Source organism: Barbus barbus, assembly GCF_936440315.1.
Source record: "Barbus barbus genome assembly, chromosome: 14".
In the NCBI taxonomy this organism is placed as follows: domain Eukaryota; kingdom Metazoa; phylum Chordata; class Actinopteri; order Cypriniformes; family Cyprinidae; genus Barbus; species Barbus barbus.
The window spans coordinates 20977878-21000756 of NC_136742.1; the positions used below are offsets into that span (position 1 = coordinate 20977878).

General features: G+C 37.9%; 1 protein-coding gene and 1 pseudogene across 2 annotated transcripts in view; both read right to left on the bottom strand.

The window, feature by feature from the left end:
• The window catches only part of LOC306879751 (enhancer of rudimentary homolog), a 1222178-nt gene that overhangs the window by 327601 nt on the left and 871698 nt on the right, over nucleotides 1–22879 (bottom strand). The window lies entirely within an intron of this gene.
• The window catches only part of LOC306880370 (androglobin-like), a 50323-nt pseudogene that overhangs the window by 10500 nt on the left and 16944 nt on the right, over nucleotides 1–22879 (bottom strand). The window contains exons 10-23 of the transcript in view: nucleotides 22522–22704; nucleotides 11757–11936; nucleotides 11555–11618; nucleotides 10804–10917; nucleotides 10395–10503; nucleotides 10137–10177; nucleotides 7825–7966; nucleotides 7608–7730; nucleotides 5523–5616; nucleotides 5108–5239; nucleotides 4803–4956; nucleotides 4503–4690; nucleotides 4199–4362; nucleotides 169–287 (exon numbers count right to left, since the gene is read on the bottom strand). The product of the transcript in view is annotated as an androglobin-like (transcript). The remainder of the gene's footprint in view (nucleotides 1–168; nucleotides 288–4198; nucleotides 4363–4502; nucleotides 4691–4802; nucleotides 4957–5107; nucleotides 5240–5522; nucleotides 5617–7607; nucleotides 7731–7824; nucleotides 7967–10136; nucleotides 10178–10394; nucleotides 10504–10803; nucleotides 10918–11554; nucleotides 11619–11756; nucleotides 11937–22521; nucleotides 22705–22879) is intronic.

The window sequence follows — 22879 nt, forward strand, 5'->3', positions numbered from 1 at the left end:
ATGTAAACTATACGAGATCATCAATCCACAAACAGACTGATTTCAATAAATAAACACAATCTTTCTTAGAACTTTGTAACTAGAAATTCAGATGCTACCACACACACATGCGCACAGACACACACACACACTAAAGTGACAGTAGAAGATGTCTGTGGTGACAGGTACCAGTGTGTCTGTAGGGTGCTGGTCACTCCCTTCCTTTCCTCCGCCCCCTCCTGTCACTCTCCCTTCTGCTGTAAGGCTGCCCTGATCCTGCTTCGCCCCCGCCTGGGCCACAGAACCACCTGCAACCAATACACACACACACACACACACACGTACAGACACAAATGAACACCCTATAAATACACTCTAGAGCTGGTAGAGTCAGGCTGTAGCTAAGTAACTGAGACAGTGACTTTATAAAGTGAATATGTGTTAAGACAAAATGTGGAGTGGGTGGACAAGAACACTTGGACTAAAGGAAAAGAAAGGAGTACAAACTATTTCTTAGTTTTTGTGAGTCCACAGGAATATCACAGTCTGTGGGTGACAGACTATCTGTGACTTGTTCGAAATACGTAAATATGTCTGCATACGTAAATGCGTCTGTTTAAAAATGCCTGCAGTGGCCCCAAAATTATTAAAATGACTGACAACTGACAGTAAGTGTATAAATATTTTTCTTAGTTTTATCAATGAATTATAATTAATTTCAAGTTTAAGTTCATCAATTATTAATTACTGTTCATATCTATTTCTTTATCATTTGTGATCTAAAAAAAAACTAATCTGTAGAAAGCAATGACATTCATACCATTAAGTGTTTAAATTTTCCAATTAATTTTTGGGGCCACTATAAATATACTACCGTTAAAAAATTACTTATTTATGTATTTGAAAGAAATACTTTTATTCATCAAGCATTCATTAAAGGGGAAAAATCCCTTTTATAAGGTGTTTGAACACAGTTGTGCGGCTGCAGTGTGTGAAAACAACCACCCTATAATGTTAAAAATCCACCAACTCATTTTTTTTTTTAAACCAATAAATTATGAACAGTCTCTCCAAAAGACCTGTTTCAAATTCTCCCTCTGTTCACGTCACAGAGGGGAAAAATTCCCACCCATTTTTGACACTCTCTGCCCTATTAGCATAATCACAGCCCTGAGTGAGAAGCTGCGGTCTACCATTACTGGATATATATACAATGTCAGCGCTAAAGAGGCTTTACAAGTGTTGTGTTTTGGGATGCACTTATGAACATAGGAGTCGCCATAATCTCCCCTATCTAAGCCGAGGACACTGTGGTGAAATTTCATTTTCAAAGGAAAGATCCCAGAAAAAATCAGTAGCATCCCCTAAATGTTTAGGAATCAATACCAACGCTTCGTGAGTGAATGTCAGCTCCAGACAAAGTATCACGCGTTTGTTTTCCAAATTGCCTTTCTGAAAGAGCTTATTGGCACTCTGTAAGGCTAATTGCTAAAGCTATCATTGTCTCTGCCTGTTTTCACTGATGCTGCCTTCAAGTGCTACCAGAATGATCGTGAATAGGAATGTGGTAGTTAAAACTTGCATATGAAAGCAATGCGAGTCGATCGCTTGAAGTTGTCGAGCTCATAATCAGAAGTGGGACTTATAAAGTTTGTGATAGTATGAGACCAGCTATGTTGTTATTTTTATCCCGCCGTGCTCCCCATCTGTGTAATTCATAAACGCAAATTTATTATGCACAGTATAATCAGATGAGTGACTTTGAAACAGAGTATGTTTTCTGTAAAGATAACAGGCTTGTACTAATAGTGGAATGTTTATTTGCAAAGGCTAGCACTGCTAATGCCAGAGCTTGAGCTCTTGAAGCTCCGCCCTCTTCTCCAGGAGCAACAGCTCATATGCATTTAAAGCAACATACTCAAATCAACACATTTTGGCTCATACCCTAAAAGTGGCAATCTTAACAACCAATAAAAAAAATTCAGTGGGGTATTTTGAGCTAAAACTTCACATATACGCTCTGGGGACATCAGAGACTTATTTTACATCTTGTAAAAAGGGGCATAATAAGTCCCCTTTAAATTGAGGCAGTAAAGACATTTAATTTGACAAAAAAAATAGTGTTTTGCAGCATCTTGCACATCATAAAGCGTTTTAAAAACATGGAGCTTAAATTAAAACAAGCATCTCGACGCCTTGCCTTTTTTATCCCATACCACTGCCCACATCTTGAATTTTCAAAGCAAAAACGCATCCTATTTGATTGGCCCAAAAGAGGCAAAATACTAAAGATTTCTTTCTAAGTTCCAAACTTATAATGTATAGACAGGCAGACAGACATGATGTGTTCAAGTCATGTCAGATAGATCATATTTACGAGTTGAACGCACATGAATGCCACCACAAAGGGACAGTTTTACTAACAGCTTGCGCCAGCACAAACTGTCTTTTGGCATTAAAATTGTACTGTTAGGTTTTACTAAAGATGCGCAGTGACAAATTAGCGCTGAACAGACATGGACAGTTATTTTTGCGCCTGACCTTATTGAATATGCATTTTGTAGGAGTTTCCCTTTCAGACGCAAAAGTTATGGGAGGAGAGTGTTCAAATGAATCACTCAATGCATTTTAATAATGTTTGCACTCGTAAAATTACTGGCATTTGCGCCATTATTTAATGCCTCAAAAAAGCACGTCTTAAACTATTTTGCGCTTGAAATGGCTGCAATTATTGTTGCTAGGAGGAGGCACAGAGAGTGCATGGTAGAAGAGAGAGGATTTTTTCCACACGTATTAATTTATTTTGAATGCCAGAAGAACACATTATCCGAACATATCATTTGCCAAGCCATGTTATTTTTAATTTGCTTCAGAAAATAAAAGATTACTTGGAACCCTCAACTAGGAGCAATAGACCCTACCAGGTCTATCAAAACTTCTAGCAAAGCTTTTTTGGCCTCCGTTTTTTTGCAACGTATTGTGGCTTCTTTATTTCTTTATTCTTTATTTGCGACTACGCTAATTTGCGCTTTGTATATTGCGTTGGTCGATATGTAAATGAGATGTTGTAACGGTGTTGAACATCTAGACAGACCAGGGATTTGCGCGAGGATCCTGTTTGTAGACTTCAGCTCCCCTTTTAACACCATCATCCCATCACTCCTCCAGCCCAAATTAACTCAGCTATCCGTCCCCACCTCTGTCTGTCAGTGGAGCAACAGCTTCCTGACAGACAGGCAAAAATTTTTCATCCAGCACCCGTACGATCAGCACTGGTGCCCCCCAGGGTTGCGTCCTCTCCCCACTGCTCTTCTCCCTCTACACGAACGACTGCACATCTAAAGACCCCTCTGTCAAGTTCCTGAAGTTTGCAGATGACACTCAGAAGACTACAGAGGGTGGTCCGGACTGCTGAGCAAATCATTGGTACAACCCTCCCCACTCTCCAAGAACTGTACTTATCCAGAGTGAGCAAAAGGACTGTCAAAATCACTCTGGACCCCTCACATCCAGCACACTCCCTCTTTGATCTGTTGCCGTCTGGTCGACGCTACAGAGCTCTGAGCACCAGAACAACCAGACACAGTTTCTGTCGTTGTCATTCTGTTGCACTGTGGAGCTTCTGTCACTATAACAAATTCCTCGACTGTGTAAACATACCTGGCAATAAATATCATTCTCATTCTCTCTCATTCTTTAATTTACACATTGTTAGTAAATCACCCTGCAGAAATTTCCAAGCCCACCGGCGCTGTTTAGGAATTGCGCTCTCACGCTAATTTGCCCTGTTCAGTAAAACTGGCCCAAAGTCGTTATTACGACTGGGAAACTCAATTTTCTTTAAGCCCCAAGTTTCTGAGTTGGGGGCGTGTCAGTGAGAAAACATGTTCAATGCAATGGACACAGCTATAGATATGCAGCGCCTGTATTGATGGTAAATTTGTTGAAATTAATAAAATTATTACTTTTTTGTAATGTTAAATAAAACTATATAAGTTACATACAGAATACAAAATATCATATTATTGTATAATTACCATAGAATATATATTCAGTTTACATCACCTTCATAAGTTGAATAAAACTGAAAAAAGCAAAAATGATGCACGTTTATTCATCATTTTGTAGATGTAAAGTTAAAAATTTTTTGAATTTTATGTAGAAAAGTTTTATGTAGAAAAGTCATCTTCTATGTTTGTGTGTGTGTGTGTGTACAAACCATTGCTGGCTAAGAAGCAGTAGACTGGAATGATGACATGCCCTTTGCCCTGACTGCTGGCGACTTCTTTCTCATGGTCTAGGATACTGAGTTTAATGTAAACGTCTGATGAAGTCTGAAACTGCACAGTAGCATTGTGATCACTGGAGACTTTTACAACATGCCTAGCAGAAAACACACACACACAGTTTAGATCAGTCTTGATGCAACAACTGATTGTCCAGCTCTGCAGTGCTTACAATGTAACTTCAACGTAATATATACATATAAGCTGTTACTTAGTACGCTTTATGCATGTACTAACCTGCAGATGATGTCCTTTTGATTAGGGATGTAGTAACCTTTCAACTCTTTTACAGAAAAGTTATTGCTTGGTGTTTCTCTGGCCAGCTGTGGCAGGGGTTCCCGACAGCCAATTAGACGCATTCGCCATTTTCCTCCAATCACAGGCGTGTCTCCAGTCTGTGTCTCAGCTACAAATGTATAACCGTCCTATGGAGTGTGAAACAGAAGACATACAATATCAAATATGAATGTATAAGTAAAAAAAAAAAAAAAAAAAAAAAAAAAAACATGAAGACAGAGACCATTGACAGAGACAAACCTTGTTTGGGGTGTTTATGTATGGCTCCACCCTATTAAAGACTTTGGGTATCTCCTCTAAAGTGTCATTATTGATGACATGCACAATACATACAGGAAGAGGGGAGAAGATCTTAGGAACAAGCAGAATGTTCTTAGGAACATGAAACACCTCCCTGGAAATGAGAATAGACAAGAAAAATCGCTTAAGCGTAAGAATTAGAAATCGCTTAAGAATACAAGCAAACTTTGAGTTCAAAGTTTGTATTTCTTAATAAAAATATATATTTTAAGGAAACTATTGGTTTGCTAAATGAGCGTCCTGACCTGAAGATCAGAATCCAGGAGTTCGCTACCTCTGGTATGGGCACTGAATAGTCAGTGAATGTTATTCTGTTGCACTCATCCTCTCCACAGGGGTACAGCTCTGCTATTCCTTCACCATTAGCAACTATGTGTCTACCAGAAATGTACACTTAGTACTGGATGAAGATTCAAGCAGACAAAAAACGACCTATGACACCCAGATTGTCAGAGTCGACTAGGTTAGGCCACAAGCGCTAGGAGAAGATACCACCCACCCACTGAGCCAGACACATGCCACATTCACCCCCCGGCCAGAGGTCACTCTCTACAGACCCACCCCGCAACTAAAACCAGGCACACAGACCGTAAACAGCAGATGGTACCACTGAGAGACACAATGGAGGAGAGAAATGATTCTTTAAAATGAATAATTTACCTCAGTAAAGATACAGCATGTTTCTCTAGATCAGATTCCATGGGAGCCCACATCTCTTGCAGAGTTTTAGCAACGCTCAGATTTTCCTTGGTGCCTAAGAACACACAAACATGAACACACTGTAATAAGCACTCATAAAACCCCACAACGTTCACCTTGGAGCTGTGAAACTGGATTGGATAACATGGTTAGATTTGGCCCAGTTTTAGATTAAAAGATGATGCAGAAAAGCCTCTTTGACAGATAAATCAACTCAACAAATCTCAATCCCTCTGCTTCTATAATGCCAATCATTTTACCAGCCAGGTCTGGCTTTGTTCATTGAAATATTCTTCTCTCCTCTCACATAAAATTATATTTATTATATCTGCCCTGCTACTGCCAAATAAGTGCCAGAAAGAATAAATGCCCCTAAAATTTAATTAATTTCATACTGACAGGTAGGAGACAAACCGTTCTGAGGCTCATTTGTGAATGAACGTTGTAATGACAGAAACACTTTCAGAAAGATATAGAAAATGACATCAGCCAAGAAGAGGATACAATGTCACCTTGTACCAGCTCCCACCTGACTGTGAAGATAAAACATATATAAAAAATAAATAAATAAAAAAATAAAAAAAAGATTTTTTTGCACAACTAGACCATCAAATTTGGTCATTTTTTGTTAGCCATTATATATATATATATATATATATATATATATATATATATATATATATATATATATATATATATATATATATATATATATATATTATATCTATATTATATCTAGTTGAGATATATTATATATTATACAGTATAATATAACATATAACATATATTATAAAAAAATATTTTTGTTATATTTCAGGTGATCGCTGTTGTGGATATGCACACAAATTGCATTGCAATAATTCCCAAAATGTAACTTGTGAGGAAAAATGACTAAGTCTGTAAACAGAACACTGACAGAGGCCAGAATTGGACACACTGGTGACTGATACAAAGAGGAGAGCACAGACGCATCACCAGACAAATCACTGTTCCCAGGCCGAGCAAGCTCTGTTAATGATACTCAAAATATTGGAATTATTGAATTAAGGCTGTGGGTTTATATGAATGTTTTTCTGAAGGAAACTGTTTTTGTTTTGTGCAGGTATGTTTTATGTAGCATAATTTCACAAAGCTAAAGCCATACCATTCTGTATTGGCCTTAAATCTTGAAATTACTCAATCTAATTTAAATTGATATACTATATGTATGTCGCATCTTTGGTTGTCTCTAATTTCAAACGGCTACAAATATTTTCATTAAAGGCCAGTTCAGCCTGTAATAGAGTGCAAGATGTTTACTTGCTAGTTCATTCTTTCTAGTTTCTTGCTTAAAAAATGGCAGTCGAAATCATCCCATTTGCCGGAAAAAAAAAAATTGTAATGAGCCATGGAAAAACATGATCAGTCCATCCCTACTTCTGAAGTCTCATGAATATAGTTCTGTTCATCTGTGTGTGACTGCTGGATCTACACTGTAATTTTCACACAATAAATGAGTTGTTTGAGGTAAACAGAGTTTAATGAGCAATACTAGGATCTTTAGAGACTGCTTGTGTGTTTTTACTCTTTGAGCTTCCCGGATGCTATTGCTTCCTGAAATATAAATTACCTTGCTCAGTAAGATTATATCCTCCCTCTCACACTTTCCCTTCATCCTTTCCTTTACTGCTTCATCTTTCTTTCTTTCTTTCTCACTTTCTCTCGGCCACTCTCCCTGTCACTCATGTTGTCAGGCTGGGGATGGAGTGGTGCTTGGAGGTATGGAGCCAGATGGAGAGAGAGAGATGGAGAGGTGTGTTATTCTCTCTGCTGTCATGCTCGCTTAGAATGACTGGCAGCTTCATTGATAAGTATGAGCTCCAGGGCCTTGCAGCTCTCTGTCTCTCTCACAAATATAAAAACCCACAGAATAGATGTCAGACATAACTGACCACAAGAGAATGGGTATGAATCAGATCGCAAAGACAATTGGCATAAATTCTTGAATATAGTGTCTCCAGTCTTCCAGGTATCATTATATCTATTTCAGGAGAAGCTGGACTTTACCTGGTCTTGCTGCAGTGAGGATCTCTCTGACTAGGTATCCTTTCCAACCTGCCTGCAACACTGTGGCTGCCTGTATTTCCTTGTCTGTGGCCTGCCTGCCATTCCAGTGCTCTGGAGTGTCATCTTTTACAGGGAGAAAAAAACACACGGGTCAGGATGAGCCACATGCTATAATAGGTCTACACCCAAAGAGAGACTCTGTTAGCCCCACATTCACCTGATCGTGCATCCAAGGCTTTATCATTGCTGCCATGTGGCGATGGGTCTCTTGTCAGAGTCTGTACCGCAAACAGCTCCTCAGAGGTCAGTTTCCGTCCCAGAGCAGAGCAAAACATATGATACACAGCTTCACTGAACACCTATATAGGACAAAAATAATAAGTATATAAATATTTATGAAACCAATATACAGTCAGTGCCAGGACAAATGGCTCGATTCCCACTTACTAAGGGGGTCTTTGGACTGCAAAGTCAAGTCAAGCTACTTTTTTATTTTAAATATAGTGCTTTATACAGTACAGATTGTTTCAAAGCAGCTTCACAGTAATAAACAGGAAAATAACGGAATCAATGATGCAAACATCAACAAATTCAGACAAATTCAATTTCTGATGTAAAGCATTGTCAATATTCAGTTTAATAGTGACAAAATAAAAGTAGGTTGCACGGTTTTGACAAAACAAAACAACAAAAACTAAATAAAACCACAAACAATCCAAAAATTTTATTTAAAATGAACTCAACTTAAAGTGGGCATGAGCACAAAACAAATAAAAAACTTCACTTCAACAACTAAAAAATTAATTAAAGATTAAGAATGAAAAATGTAAAGAAACAATGAGTTTTTAATTAAACTAGAAATTCAAAAGATTAGCAATGGCATTTCATAGCTGCTCAGTGGTGCAGTGCTATGAACATTGGTGATGAGTCATAAAGAGCTCAATTTCAAATTCTGAAAGAGCACATTTTATTAATTAAATAATGAAGGTGTTTCTGTGGCTGTTAAATTCAAAAGGAAATACAAAATACAATGTTTTGGTTACACAGTGGTCTAACAGAGGGTGCAAGAGTCTGTCCCATTGCACCAGGCCTGTTTATAAGATCCTGGACCACAAAACCAGTCATAAGGGTAAATTTTTTTAAATTGAGATTTATACATCTGAATAAATAAGCTTTCCATTGATGTATGGTTTGTTAGGATAGGTCAATATTTGGCCAAGATACAACTATTTACAAATCTGGAATCTGAGGGTGCAAAAAAAAAAAAAAAAAAAAATTGACAAAATTGAGAAAATCTCCTTTAAAGTTGTCCTAATGAAGTTCTTAACAATGTTACTATTAAAAAATAAGTTTTTATATAATTACTGTAGGAAATTTAATAAATATCTTCATGGAACATGATCTTTATTTAATATCCTCATGATTTTTTGCATAAATTTGATCATTTTGACCCATACAATGTATTTTTGGCTATTGCTACAAATATATGCAATTATGACTGGTTTTGTGGTCCAGGGTCACAAATGTAATATTTGCATGCCTTGTCAGGGTTTGGCATAACAGTCTCCTCATCACCAAACACAAAAGGAGACATGCTGAATAGATGTAGGTGGACGGCCAATGAAGCACTTGTGTGCACATGAAGAACATGATGCCTAGTAAGAAAAAAAACAGTGCTGATTAGAAATTTTATAGTGTTTTTTTTTTTTATAGACATTGGTCTGTAATGTTACATTGTAAAAAATCTATATAGTAAGTTGATCTAATTTTAATCAAATAAACTGCCGGATCTATATGAACTTATATCTATTTTTATAGCCATGCCTTCACACTTACAACCAGCAGTAAATGCTTATGCTATTGAAATCATTTACAGCATCTAGTATGTGATCATATGTGATCATATGACTAAGAGTAAAGAACATATGGCCCATTAAGACTGAGCTAGCAAAGCAGCAAAATACTCCTAATTCATAACTTCAAATTAGAAGACTGATTTGCAAGATTATGCACTATTACTAGTGATGATGTAGGGATTTCGTACATGCAGCATTTCGTACATGTATTTGTAGTCAGGAAAATCTCCTTATGCTTAGAAAAGCTATTACTACAATTTCGACTGAAGTTGCTCGTGCGCCTTTTAAGCACCCTCATAAACCCCAACGGAACTGGACTAGCTCTGCAATGACATATTAGCTTTACATAATTTGTTGACAGAAATCAGATTTCTTAACACCGAGGAATATTAGGTGGAGAAAGAGGGAGAGAGAACAAAGGAAAGAGAGAGTCTTTTGGTAACATTCTTCTTTTTCCTGAATGTATGATCCTCAAAAAACAATTCAGATGTGCCTACACTTGGCCCTCCCCTTCCCTCGGTATGACCTCTGAATGCAGGCTTCCAGCTTTTAGGCCACTATGCTGCTAGAAATAGCAGACTGGGTCATATCTCTCTCTCTTTCTGTATCTCAGCCCATCTTCTTATCTCTCTGTTCTGGGCTCCTAAGAGAAAGCGCAATACATTACATGAACCTTGGTAGTGATGTTCAGAGCTTTTTGTTGGATTTGAACAACTGCAACAGTTCACATCACAGTGTCAACTATCACAGCACAGATATCAATGATTGGACCACTCCTGAAAACACTTCTATTTTTCAATTTCGTAATACAAATAGTTGAATATATATTATGTGAATATTTAAATAAGAATATATAATATATATATATATATATATATATATATATATATATATATATCATAATATGTACAGTATGTCTATCTGTACTTACTCTCTTCCACACTGTCTCCCCAGTGCACCAAAGCTAAGAAACCAATGACAATTTCTGTGGGTAACAGGCTATCTACAAACAGGAAGTGAGTACCTTTCCCATCTGCAGACTGAGAGAAGCAAAAACAATGGACAGAATGAAACAGCATCAGCACAGACCTTATTAATGCATTTCGGTTTTGTATGCATCTCAGGAGACAAAAGAACACACACACACACACACACACACACACACTACATAAATTCACACTCACAGTAATTACAAATATTAAATCAAACCACATGTTCTTAGTGGATAAGGTTTGAAAAAAAGTCCAGCTCACCAGCATTACAGCAAAAGGGGTAGAGAAAAGCAAAAACAGCATGGTTATCAAAAACCTCCCATTGTGTTTATGTGTATGTGTGTGTACCTGTGTGTGAACAATCGCAGCTGAATCAGGTTGTCTAGCATGAGCAGACACAGAGTGGGTGGAGGCCACAGCATTGGACAATGCAGCAGCAGACAGCCGAGAGGAGATGGAGTTCTAACAGAGAATTGAGTCACTTTCACGTTCTTTCCTAACACAACACATCCCTCCCACCACAGATACCATAATTATACCAAGCACAATTACAAATGGCACAACAACAGGTTTAGTTGATTCTTGTATTACTGGTAGGTGTTTTTATGATAATGCATTCTGAATGTCACAGATACAGTCAGCAAGGGGGCCCAGCCCACCCATAGAGGAAAACAAATTACAGTTACCACAGCTATGGACTCATGGGGAATATTAAGAGTAATAGGGAAGCATTTGTTAAATTTAGATTTTCTTTTTTTGTTCATTGAGCAAACTGTTTGTGTTTGGGGTTTTTTTTTCCAGCAAGGGCACATTAAATTGATCAAAAGTGACAGTAAAGACTGGTAATGCCAAAAGATATCCATTTCAAATAAATGTTGTTCTCTTGATGTTTCTATTTGCTGGTGAATTCTGAAAAAAGTGCATCATATTTTAAGCAGCACAATTTTTTAACTGATGTTGATGTTGTTACTTTAATGATGTAATTATAATTAAATGTAACCCCAAATGTAAAAAGAAGAAAAAAGTTTCTGTATACACTAGTAAAAATATTACTATATTACATTTAATGTTAAGTTTGTCTTTTTCTTCAAAAACCTACCTTAAAGTGTGACGTCTTACACTGATGTGCACAAGTATCTGGCTTGTGAAAAACCAACAGCGTCCTGCAAAACACGTGATTATTAGCATATTGTAGCCTGCAGCTTAATAGTAATTTAAGAGCATGAAGAGTTTATTTGACAAAATAGCAAAGGATTAGCATAATATGGCTTAGGCTATTGCTGGAGATGATTGACCCTTACTGGAAGCATTTAGTGAAGTTGTGCAGGTCCACCCAGGTCTCCAGCAGCAGGGGTTTGTCTGATGCTAATGCATCCTGGGACAGAAGCAATGCACCGCTGGACTCTTTGGCTGTCTATAGTCTCTCCTTATCTTTTTCATCTGTCTCTTTGTCAGGCCCTGAATTTGACTTCACGTCTTCCGTATCTTGGAGATTGAAAAAAATTTTTTTATACAATAATCTATTACAAAACAAGTAAGCAATGCTAGTAGGAATACGCATTAGTGACCTTGCCTCTTTCAGAGCTCAAATAGTAAGGCCATATTCCAATATCAAGTAACCAAGGCTTGAAGTAATTTGTAATTTTCTAGGGAGATGTTTGAAATGAGATTCTCTAAATAAACATCGAAAAATATTTTTTCGCATTGCTACTACATACAAAAAAAAGTTTTTACAGCCCTTTCAAACAACTATGGAAATATATCAAGAGAAATATGTTCAGTAAAATAACATCTTATTGCCAATCTTACTTATTTAGCATTATATAGGTATCAATACAGGAGCTAATAATGGGACTTAGATGCGCACTGTTGGGGAAACTACTTAAATTTAAAGTTGCAATGAAACAGAAGTAGCAACAGATATTTTCTTCTGTATTATGATGTGAAACCAGTTATTGAAAAGAAAAACGTAGGGTATTATACTTAGTACTATACATCATTGTTGATTGGATAGGGGCAGGCTTACAACTTATGCATGGATGGTTTGTCCACAAGACAATAACATGCATTTAGAAAATAGTGAATTTTTCATTTCATGACAACTGTAAAAATGTTAAACTTCAAGCAAGCAACTACTCTGAGAATAAAAATTAAACATTTTGAACCAGCATAAAATAGTCTTCTAGGATAGATTAGCTTTTCATAAAAATACCATGATTAACTCAGTGTTACCAATCAGTCAAGCTCATTTAGCCAATCAGGCACTGTATTGAATTTATAAATGCTCTTTTATTGGTGTCACTCAATTCATTATGCCAATTTTGAGAATACTGTTATACATTGCAGCTTGAAGTCATTACACTCAGCGTGCTGTGCTGACGTATTAGACCATGATAATATAGATGCTGTAGCAAAGCCATTCACTCCATTTACTTATCTACAGGTGTTACTAAGCAACACACTGGGCTCTCTGGGAAAGCACATAATTGGCCTGTCGTGATGAGGGGCGAGCGCATGATCATGATCACGAAGATAGAGATGATGCCATGGGTCTATGTATGTGTGTTTGCATCTGTGTTTGTGCTGATGAAAAGAAGATGGATTGGATGGGGGAAGAGAGGGATAAACGAGAAAGTGCAATTGTGAAGGCAGCCAGCTATCATATCATTACAGCAGCTATTAGCCTCACTGCTCTGATGGCTAAACAATGATTTGAGGGAGATAAGTAAGGCGTATTATCGTCTGCCTTTACAAATTCATTCTTTTCACTTCACTTTCATTGTATTGCACATTGTTCCAGAAGCACTCAATTGAAAATGAGTAATGCATTCCGAATCAAAAAAAAGCTTGTAAATGATGGCATGGATTATTTGAATAAAAATATTTAGTTTGAAGTGTTTCCAGGTCAGCTTTCAGTCTCATGATTACTGCTAACTGCGATACATAACACATATTATCTGGGGGGAAATGGAAGGATAAAAAGTGCACAGGGTGAGCTGAGAGAGACATGGCAGAGGAGGGCAGAGGAAAGCAGTGGAGACAGAGGATGTCCACATTCATCCAGTCAGCATGCACTGAGCCCGCTTGGCTTCCAGAAGCCGATGAGAAATCCTCTAATCTGACATTTGGACTCCCACCAGAAAGGGTTTTCTCCTTCAATTAACTGCTCACAGGAGAGCGATTGCCATAAACATTAAGGGCACTCGTATGGTGACAGGATTAGGGGACACGGGATTTGATTAGCATGTCAGTCTTTACTCGCTAATTGAGACACCTTTTTGTAAAACTATTCGAATGTGCGTTTTTTTCCCCTTGTAAGTAACCCGGTGTGATGCCATGGAAACAATCCAGCTGTAGGCCTTAGAAACTTCTCCAGTGTGCTTTTTTTCCCATGATTGAACCCAACCTCGTGTCACTTAGAAAGCCTTTTAAAGCCTGAGGAATCATCCGACTGTGCAATTTAAATGTGGAGGACAATTAGGGGCTCTCTACGCCACATCTAACGAACGACAGCACCAGTGATTCAGACACAGACTGTGACTCACCACGGATATGAGGTGAGGAGAAGGGGAGAGTGGAATGGAGGAAGAGAAGAGAAGTAGTAAACACTTCAGGGTGCATTCCACACATTACTGTGGTAAACTAGCTCTTGTTCATACCTAATTCAGCTGACAACATTATCAGAAACTCAATATAGGTCTAAAATATGTCAGGTGACCTCAACCAAAAAAGAAAACTGTATTCTTTCTTCTCTCTGTGGAACATAGAAGACATTCTGAGAAATGTCTCAGTGTTTTGTGTCCATACAAAGGAAGTCAGTGGGCTCCAATGTTTGGTTCCAATGTTCTTCAAAATATCTTCTTTTGTGTTCCTCACAAGAAAGTCATACAATTTTAGAATGGCACGAGGGTGAGTAAATGATAACAAGCATTTTTTTTACTGTTCTAATGAACTCAACCTCATGTTGTTCCAAACCCCCGAAACAAATGAAAAAAATTTACATTTTGTCACTCCTGAACATGAGTAGATATTAAACATAGTGTCACTCAAGCTTCAAAAAGAACATGAATAGCACCAACAGTACTTCTCTCATTAACATTCTTAAGGAGAATTATGCCATATGCTTTTTGTTTGTTTGTTTTAGTTTTGTTTATATGGAAGCCAGTTTTCACCATTCAATATAAATAAAAAAGGTAATTGCAATTTTTGCAAATCTCGTAATACTGACTTTTTTTCTTGCAATTGCATTTTGTCAAGTCAAGTCAAAGTTTATTTCTATAGCACGTTTAAAAGCAACAGAGTTGCACCAAAGTGCTGTACAACAAATAAAAAAATAAAAAAAACAGAGCCTTAAGCAGGCATTATTCAAAAGCCAGGGATAACAAATAAGATTTAAGAGCAGACTTAAAACTAGCTAGTGAAGGAGCCAGTTTCACATTTACAGGCAGACTATTCCAAAGTTTCGGGGCTGCAGCTGGAAAAGCCCGGCCACCCTTGGTTTTACAGCGACAACGTGGGACCGTTAAAAGAAACTGATTACTGGACCTAAGAGCTCTTTGAGGAGAATAAGCAATCAGAAGGTTACTGATATATTTTGGTGCAAGGCCAGCTAGCGCCTTGTACACATAAACAGCTATTTTAAAATCGATTCTGAACTTTACAGGAAGCCAATGTAAAGATGCTAAGATTGGAGAAATGTGATCCTTCTTTCTTGTTCCAGTAAGAAGCCTCCCTGCAGCATTCTGGACAGTTTGTAAGCGAGAAATCGCCGATTGAGGCAGTCCCCAATAAAGGGAATTACAGTAGTCCAAGAGAGATGTTATGAAAGCATGTATTACAGTCTCCAAGTCTTTATGAGGCAACAATTGTTTCAACTTAGCAATGGATCTAAGATGGAAAAAGCTCCCCTTTACCACTGTACTAATTTGTTTATGGAATTTAAGAAACGAATCAAATGTAACCCCAAGATTTCTTACATAGGGTTGAACACTAGCGGAAAGAGACCCTACATTAAAATCAGATGAATATCTAGAGTGACCTAAAATCAAAATGTCACTTTTGCTTTTGTTTAATTGTAGAAGATTATCAGCCATCCAACCTTTTATCTCCTCAAAACAGTCATCAAGCACATCCAAAGAGCCACTGCCGTCAGTTTTTGCTGGAAGATAAAACTGTGTATCGTCAGCATAACAGTGGTAAGAGATCTTATATTTCTTAAAAATGGCTCCCAAAGGAAGCATGTATAGTGAAAAGAGAAGAGGGTCTAAGATAGAACCTTGGGGAACGCCACATAACAAAGGAGCCGATGAGGAAGAAAAATTCCCAATATTTACTGAGAAGGTTCTATTTTTAAGATAAGAGGCCAACCACTGCAGAGCGGTACCCTCAATACCCACCCACTTTTCCAGCAGCTGTAGCAGAATATTATGATCAATTGTGTCGAATGCCGCACTAAGATCCAACAAGACAAGTACCGCATGAGAACCAGTGTCAAGAATTTGCAGAAGGTCATTACTGACTTTCAACAATGCAGTTTCAGTGCTGTGTAGTGATCTAAAACCCGACTGGAAAGTGTCCAGGACATTGGACATACTAATGTAGGAATCCAACTGACTGTAAACTTCAGATACAGTACTAGGGACCACTTAGGCCTATATAAAAGCATCCAAAAAACAGCATGTCATGGGACCTTTAAACAGCATCCTCGGTCGATTCACATTTTCAGTAATAAGTTTAGAAAAGAATTCAAACTTAGCCTCTTTGACTGATTTTTGATAACTAGCTAAACACGCCCTTAAACACTGATATGAGACTTGGAGTTTGTCCCTTTTCCATTTTCGCTCTGCCTTACGACACTCCTGTCTGAGAGCACGGGTGTTTGCATTTAACCAAGGCTGAGAAATGTTGTTTCTCTTCGCTTTCCTTGGCTTAAGGGGAGCAACAGAATCAATAGAAATGGAACAGGAATTAGTAAAAACCTGCAACATCTCTTCCGTGTTTAATTTGTCGAAAGAGGCGGCATCTGCAAAGTTTGCTAGATAGTGCTCTGAAAATAAACTGGCAGTGAGTGGCTGAATAAAACGAGAGTAGCTTACAGACTGAGAGCAAGTAGGGGTGAGAATTGGCAAATGGTCTGAAAAGGCAGCATCAATCACTCTCAAATTTGTTATTGGGAAGCCATACGACAACACTAAATCTAATGTGTGACCCAAATTGTAAGTAGGGCTAGACACAAATTGTGACAGATTCAAGGAATCAATAAGGAGTAAAAACTCTTTCACCAAGGGTTTGGATGGACAACAGTGGTGAATATTAAAATCTCCTAGAATCAACAATCTATCACAACGAGACACGATATCAGCAAGAAACTCTGAGAATTGTTGAATAAAATCTTTGTTGTATTTTGAAGGCCTGTAAACCAGTGCACATAACACAGTGCCCCCTATATCAATTCTCATTAACTGTACCTCAAAGCTGGAGTACACATTAGTGTGCAATTTTTTGTTTTTAAAATAACTCTTAAAAACAGTAGCAACACCACTATGACCAGTATCCCTTGATTAATACTTTTTTCAGAACTGCATGATATAAACTCGCAAGACTTTATATCATGCAATTCTGACTTTGTAACTCGCAATTCTGAGGAATAAAGTTTCAATTGCGTGACTTTTTTTCTCAGAATTATGAGTTAATATCCTGCAATTCTGACTTTATTCCTCAGAATTGCGAGATAATAAAATTACTTTTTTGTTATTTTTATTTCCATGGTGGAAATGGGCTTTCATTAGTTTAAGTAATTTAAGGACTTAGAACTTATTTTAGCTAGTTGCTATTTTTTATTTATTTATTTTTATTTATCCTTTATTTAACCAGGAGAAGCCCATTGAGATTAAAAATCTCTTTTACAAGGGAGACCTGGCCAAGATAGGCAGCTGAATTACATCACATCATTACATACATACAGAGACACACAAAAAACATGAAAATAAAGACTAATAAATTAATAGAAACAGTTTGAAAGCCAATTATGCACTTACAATGAAATCTCAATTAAAAACATTGACATGTGAGGGAGTCCAACTCAAAACATCTCATTCTTAACTTAAAAACACTCAAAGGAATCAATTTACTAAGTTTTAAGTTGTTCTGCAGCAAATTCCATGTAAAGGGTGCAGAATAAACAAAGGCCCTTTTACCCAGCTCAGTACTGACATGTGGGACAGAAAACAAGACAACAGCCTGAGAACGGAGAGAGTAACGACCAGCACTTTTGTTCATAAGAAGTGAACATAAATAGGATGGAAGCACACCAAGAATAGCCTTATATATAATTGTATACCAATGACAGAGCCTCCGTGTGGCCAGAGCAGACCACCCTACACGAGAGTACAGCTCACAGTGGTGGCTGCGAGCTTTACAATTAGTAATAAATCTCAGCGATGCATGATAGGCTGCGTCAATCATATAAAGGCATTGAACAGATGAATGCATATATAATATATCACCATAGTCCAGCACAGATAAAAAAGTGGATGCCACTAACCGTTTTTTAACATTAAAAGAAAAGCACAGCTTATTTCGAAAGTAAAAACCCAATTTTAGCCTCAACTTTCTCACTAGACAGTGAACATGAGGCTTAAATGATAGGCAATCATCAATAACAATACCAAGATACTTATAAGTTGTAACAGTCTGTATTTCACGTCCGTGAAGAGTAATCACTGAGGGAACATTGAGTGGTCTATTCCGAGGGTCCGTGAAGAGCATAAGTTTGGTTTTGTCTGCATTGAGCACAAGTTTCAGCTGTAGCAAAGTGTTTTGGACCACAGTGAAAGCATTCTGTAAATGTGCAATGGCTTGTTTAAGAGAGGGTGCACAGCAATAAATAACTGTGTCATCTGCATAAAAATGAAAGTTTGCATCAGACACATGCCGATCAAGGTTATTTATATAAATAGTAAATAAAAGAGGGCCTAACACAGAGCCTTGTGGAACCCCTTTAAGGATTGGTAAAATACCAGATTGAACACCATCATGCTTAATGCACTGGGTTCTGTCACTAAGATAGTTTGAGAACCAAGAGACAGTATTCTCTGAAAACCCAGAGTTAAGAAGCCTAATCTTTAAAACATCATGATCAACCGTGTCAAAAGCTTTTGACAAATCAATAAAAAGTGATGCACAGTGCTGCTTCTTATCATGAGCAACAGAGATGTCATTTATCACCTTCATTGCAGCTGTAATGGTACTATGTTTTTTTCTAAAACCTGACTGAACTGGGGATAAAATGTCCTGTACATGCAGGAAGTCTTTCATCTGATCACTCACCAGGGATTCAAGCGTTTTGGCCAAAACAGACAAATTAGAAATTGGCCTGTAATTATTTAAATTTGACGGGTCACCCCCTTTCAATAATGGACAAACAAATGCAGATTTCCATATTTTGGATACTTGGATACCATATTCCATACTTTTGAATAGTGTTGCTCTCTAAAGTAAGATTAAAAAGGTACGTTAGAGGCTGTGCTACACAATCAGCAGCTATTTTTAAGAAATAGGGCTCTATAAGATCAGGTCCTGGAGGTTTTTCAGGAGCCAGCCCTTTTAGGGCTTTTTGAACGTCAGCCACTAAGAATGGAGTGAGATTGAAGACACTTGTAGAGACTGGTACATCTCTACAAGGTGTCACAGTATAAGGACAAGCAGTGTCAAACAAAGAACCAGACTGAATAAAATGCTCATTAAAATAGTTCAATATCTCCAGCTTGTCATGAACTACTGCAGACTCTTTCATAATAAAAGAAGGAACATTAATACTATCTTTGTTTAGAGAAAGTAATTTTATAGCCTTCCAAAATTTTCTGGGATCATTTAAGGTGTCAGTAGTGGCTGACAAATAAAAGTCAGATTTTGCTTTCTTAATAAAAGAACAACATTTATTCCTTAACTGCCTAAAAACAAGCCAATCAGACGAAGAGCCTGTTTTTCTTGCTTTAGCCCAAGCTAAATTGCGGTCATGAAGAATATCTCCAAGCTCAGAGGAAAACCAGGGATTGTCCCGCCCCTTAACTCTAAATCTCTTTAGTGGGGCGTGTCTATTTATTACTTGCAAAAAACTATCCCGGAAAAAGATCCAGGCTGACTCCACATCGGGAATCAGCTCTATTCTACTCCAATCACAATTAAACAAATCATGGCAAAAACCCTGTTCATTAAATTTTTTGAGATTCCTCTTACATATTATGCGAGGTTTACATTTAGGCATCTTAGTATTCCTTACAGCAGCAACAACACAGTGGTCACTTAGGTCATTGCAAAAAACACCAACAGCAGAAAATTTGTGCGGGACATTAGTCAAAATTAAATCAATTAAGGTGGATTTCTCAAAGCACTTAAGATTTGGACGAGTGGGAGAATTGATTAGTTGTGTAAAATTGACAGAATCACAAAATGACTTAAATTCATCTGAACAAGGTTTCAGCCAGTCCCAGTTTAGATCACCTGCTAAAATAATTTCAGAGTAGTCCAGTCTGGATAAAAGTTGAATAAGAGTCTGCAATGCAGCACTCAGGGCAGAAGGAGGCCTATAGCACCCAACAACAGTAACATAAAGGCCCTTGGCCAATTCCACCTTCACTGCCAGAAATTCCAGCTGCTTACTGATTGATTCTGAGTAGACTAACTTCACATTAAATTTAGATTTAACATAAATAGCAACCCCACCACCCTTCCTTGGTCTGTCAGCACGAAACACGTTATAACCACCCATTCCAATATTCATATCAGTGATTGATTTTGTCAGCCAGGTTTCAGATAACACAACAATATCTGCATCTGTTAAATTCATCCAAATTCTAAGCAGATCCATTTTGGGTAACAAACTGCGAACATTAAGGTGAATTACACTCAAACCAGACATGGATTTCACATCAGATGGCAATAGAATACACTGCAACTCAGGGCCTGGATTTGGCTGCACATTGCCAGACAAAAGCAGCAATAAAAATATTAACCATCTCTGTTTACCATCAGTATAAGAGGAATCTATAGAGTTTTTAAAATGAGAGTCCCAATAATGTCTGCCATCAAATGCAAAATAGTAATTTAAAATCAAAAGATTTTGAAGCTGAAGTATATCTCTGGGTAGAAACCAGGCTAAATTTAAGTCCTCTGCCAACTCTTTTGGCATTTGAGGGGAATGCACAAAGACTGAACAGTTTAATCCATAGGCTATGTCCAAAGAGCCACAATTGTTGTAAGATGTACTCACCCAGTAAAAATCACTTGATCTTAGATTCTGCAAAAACAATGAACAAAGCAGCATTAAGAAAAGACCCATGTTAGCAGTAGATGTTAGCAAAACCAGGAGGAGCTGACAGGGCCTCAGGATCCACGCAGAGCCTGGAGATGTTAACTGGGCTGCTAGGGCCTGGAGCCTAGTGATGGTAGCTGGGCTGCTAGGGCCTGCAGAGGCTAACAGGGCCTCAGGATCCAAATAAAGCCTGAAGATGGAAACCGGGCTGCTAGGGCCTGGAGCCTAGAGATGATAGCTGGGCTGGAACTGGGCTAGAGATGGAAGATGGTAACTAGGCTGCTAGGGCCTGGAGCTTAGAGATGGTAGCTGGGCTGCTAAGGCCTGGAGAGGCTAGCAGGGCCTCAAGATCCAAGTAGAGCCTGAAGATGGAAGCTGGGCTGCTAAGGCCTGGAGAGGCTAGGAGGGCCTCAGTATCCAAGCAGAGCCTGGAAATGGTAGCTGGGCTGCTAGAGCCTGGAGCCTGGAGATGGAAGCTGGGCTGCTAGGGCCTAGAGAGGCTAGGAGAGCCTCAGGATCCAAGCAGAGCCTGGAGATAGTAGCTGGGCTGCTAGGGCCTAGAGGGCTAGCAGGGCCTGCGGATTCTTGCTGGCTGTTAGCGCCTAGTTAAGCTAGGTGAATTACTGATATAAACACCTAGCCTTAAATTTAACTATTTTTCTACAGCAAAGTAGTCCATAATCCAATAAAAAATATTTCATTTAAAAAACAAAAGAGCTCAATCATAGAATCTACTAAAAAATTACTCCAAATATGAGCATAAAAGCAAACAAAATGAGTATAGATAAGGAAACATCTCTAATTTTCACGTAGATTTTTATGTTTAATTCTTTATTTCAATTAACAAATGTTAATGAAAAGAAAAATGGGAAAGAGAGGCCAGTTTATATAGTCAGTCAAATTTTGTGTTCCACAGAAGGTCAGAGCTACTGTAAATAATGTAAGTAATAGACATTAATGATTTTATTTTTGGGTGAATTATTCCTGTAAGGGTACATCAATTCAGTTAGATCCCACAGGCACATACACACACACATCCACTTATCTTACAAACTACATGGAAGCTATCTGTCTCAGTCCGATCTAAGTTGAACCCCTAGTGAGACATCCACTTTGATGACTGACAGGCTAATTGTGCTGCTTTTTATATCATTCCGAGGACATGACCGGTCCTTTTATGCAACGAGGAACACGTGTTTTACCATTATCTCTCTCTTATTCTCTATCTCTCTAACGCTGGATCTGCCAGAGGCACTCTCTTGATTAGGGAGACAGGCAGAATGGCATTGGATCTGGAAAGAGAGAGACGTTAGAGGATGTCATAGCCTCGGCCTCCCAGCCACCAGTCGCACTACAGCCAGAGAGCAGAACATTTTGATGCACACTGCTTGTACAGATGGCATAAACTGAAACACACTGCCACACAGCACAACCCCTGGAGTATCTGTTCAGAGAGAGCAGTCACTTTTCATACGACATAAAATACTGTTCAAAAGTTTGGGTTTGTAAGATTTGAAAAAAAGCATACTATAATTTAGCAAGAATGCATTGATTTGATCAAAAGTGAAAGATGTTTATAATGTTACAAAATTTACATTTTAAATAAAAGCTGTTATTTTGAACTTTCTGTTCATCAAAATATCTGAAAATATTTAAAAACAAAACAGCAGAACTCTTTTCAACATTGATGCCATTAATGTTTTGTGTGCACCAATGTTTTGTTACTGACCCCAAACTTGTAAATGGTGGTGCACCAATCATTGGATAACAACATATCCATTTCTTTCAGAGATACCTGGGTTGTTTCAGTGGTGTCCAGTGCATTTAGGCTGTTCTGAATGATGTCATTCTTAGTGTGGTCATCTTCACTATCATCCATTTCAGAGAAGGAGGTCAGATTAGAATTATATCCACGCCTCTTTAAACCACCCTGCTCCCTAAACACACACACAAACACTAATTAATTACAAGCATTACTATCTTGTGTTTATATCACAGAAAAACAAAAAACAAAAGCACCACTTCCTGAGGTTAAGGTTTGTTGAATGAATCAGAAAAATGATTATAAAGATTTTGAGATTTTTTTTCACATAATAGAAAGCCAAACAACAA